The following is a 3,092-nucleotide window of genomic DNA, read 5'->3' on the forward strand; positions in this document are numbered from 1 at the left end:
GTTTTTTAGGTTAGAGGGACCCCCCTTGGGCGAAACGATAAAATACCTGACGGCTTACCAGAGAGGACATTATCATCGTTGATAAAGAACGTCCGTCCTCAGAGACCAAAAACAGGAAAAGTTAACGTAATATTGGTAAACTGCAGGAGTATCCAGGGCAAGGTTCCTGAATTAGTATCTCTTATTGAAGGAAATAGTGCGCATATAGTATTAGGAACGGAAAGTTGGTTAAAACCGGAAGTGAACAGTAACGAAATCCTAGACACAGAATGGAATATATACCGCAAGGATAGGATAAACGCCAATGGTGGAGGAGTATTTATAGCAGTAAAGAATTCAATAATATCCAGTGAAGTTATTAGCGAATGCGAATGTGAAATAATCTGGGTTAAGCTAAGTATCAAAGGTGGGTCAGATATGATAGTCGGATGCTTCTATAGACCACCTGCATCAGCAACCGTAGTAGTTGAGCGCCTCAGAGAGAACCTGCAGAACGTCGTGAAGAAGTTTCGTGATCATACTATTGTAATAGGGGGAGACTTCAATCTACCAGGTATAGAATGGGACAGTCACACAATCAGAACTGGAGCCAGGGACAGAGACTCTTGTGACATTATCCTGACTGCCTTGTCCGAGAATTACTTCGAGCAGATAGTTAGAGAACCAACTCGTGAAGCTAACGTTTTAGACCTCATAGCAACAAATAGACCGGAACTTTTCGACTCCGTGAATGTAGAAGAGGGTATCAGTGATCATAAGTCAGTGGTTGCATCAATGACTACAAGTGTAATAAGAAATGCCAAGAAAGGAAGGAAAATATATTTGCTTAACAAGAGTGATAGGGCACAAATCGCAGAATATCTGAGTGACCACCATCAAACGTTCATTTCTGAGGAAGAGGATGTGGAACAAAAATGGAAAAAATTCAGAAACATCGTCCAGTACGCCTTAGATAAGTTCGTACCGACTAAGGTCCAAAGCGAGGGGAAAGATCCACCGTGGTATAACAATCATGTACGAAAGGTACTACGGAAACAAAGAAAGCTTCATCATAGGTTTAAGAGTAGTCGAATCATAGCTGATAAGGAAAAGCTGAACGAAGCGAAAAAGAGCGTAAAGAGAGCAATGAGAGAAGCATTCAACGAATTCGAACATAAAACATTGGCAAACAATCTAAACAAGAACCCTAAAAAGTTTTGGTCATATGTAAAATCGGTAAGCGGATCTAAATCCCCTATTCAGTCACTCGTTGACCACGATGGCACCGAAACAGAGGACGACCGAAGAAAGGCAGAAATACTGAATTCAGTGTTCCGAAACTGTTTCACTGCGGAAAATCGTAACACGGTCCCTGACTTCAGCCGTCGCACGGACGCCAAAATGGAAAATATTGAAATAAACGATATCGGAATTGAAAAACAACTGCTATCACTTAGTAGCGGAAAAGCATCCGGACCAGACGAGATACCCTTAAGATTCTACAGTGATTATGCTAAAGAACTTGCCCCCTTTCTATCAGCAATTTATCGTAGATCGCTGGAAGAACGTAAAGTACCTAGCGACTGGAAGAAAGCGCAGGTCGTTCCCATTTTCAAGAAGGGTCATAAATCAGATGCGAATAATTATAGGCCTATTTCGCTTACGTCAATCTGTTGTAGAATAATGGAACATGTTTTGTGTTCTCGTATTATGACGTTCTTAGATAATACAAATCTCCATCATAACCAACATGGATTCCGCAAACAGAGATCATGTGAAACTCAGCTCGCCCTATTTGCCCAAGAAATTCACAGTGCCGTAGACACTGGCGAGCAGATTGATGCCGTATTCCTGGACTACAGGAAGGCATTTGATACGGTTCCGCACTTACGTTTAGTGAAAAAAATACGAGCTTACGGAATATCGGACCAGGTTTGTGATTGGATTCAGGATTTCCTAGAAGAAAGAACACAACATGTCATTCTTAACGGTTCAAAATCTGCAGATGTAGAGGTAATTTCGGGAGTACCGCAAGGAAGCGTGATAGGACCTTTATTGTTTACAATATACATAAATGACTTAGTTGACAACATCGGTAGCTCCGGAGGCTATTTGCAGATGACACGGTTGTCTACAAGAAAGTAGCAACATCAGAAGACTCGTACGTACTCCAGGAAGACCTGCAGAGGATTAATGCATGGTGCGACAGCTGGCAGCTTTCCCTAAACGTAGATAAATGTAATATAATGCGCATACATAGGGGCAGAAATCCATTCCAGTACGATTATGCCATAGGTGGTAAATCATTGGAAGCGGTAACGACCGTAAAATACTTAGGAGTTACTATCCGGAGCGATCTGAAGTGGAATGATCACATAAAACAAATAGTGGGAAAAGCAGGCTCCAGGTTGAGATTCATAGGAAGAATTCTAAGAAAATGTGACTCATCGACGAAAGAAGTAGCTTACAAAACGCTTGTTCGTCCGATTCTTGAGTATTGCTCATCAGTATGGGACCCTTACCAGGTTGGATTAATAGAAGAGATAGACATGATCCAGCGAAAAGCAGCGCGATTCGTCATGGGGACATTTAGTCAGCGCGAGAGCGTTACGGAGATGCTGAACAAGCTCCAGTGGCGGACACTTCAAGAAAGGCGTTACGCAATACGGAGAGGTTTATTATCGAAATTACGAGAGAGCACATTCCGGGAAGAGATGGGCAACATATTACTACCGCCCACATATATCTCGCGTAATGATCACAACGAAAAGATCCGAGAAATTAGAGCAAATACGGAGACTTACAAGCAGTCGTTCTTCCCACGTACAATTCGTGAATGGAACAGGGAAGGGGGATCAGATAGTGGTACAATAAGTACCCTCCGCCAGACACCGTAAGGTGGCTCGCGGAGTATAGATGTAGATGTAGAAAGACAAAAAGTCCGAGTAGAGCTATATATCCGAACTGCTACACATCTTAGGTGTGTGTCCACATTCTCACGCACACCTGGAGTGAGGCTGACATACAAATTCTGGGTATGTTGAAAACTGTTGTCAATATCATTTTAATGCAAAAAAACGCTTACATTCGTTTTCACAACAAAGTATTTCCGT

The sequence above is a fragment of the Schistocerca cancellata genome, chromosome 2 (assembly GCF_023864275.1).
Source record: "Schistocerca cancellata isolate TAMUIC-IGC-003103 chromosome 2, iqSchCanc2.1, whole genome shotgun sequence".
Lineage (NCBI taxonomy): Eukaryota > Metazoa > Arthropoda > Insecta > Orthoptera > Acrididae > Schistocerca > Schistocerca cancellata.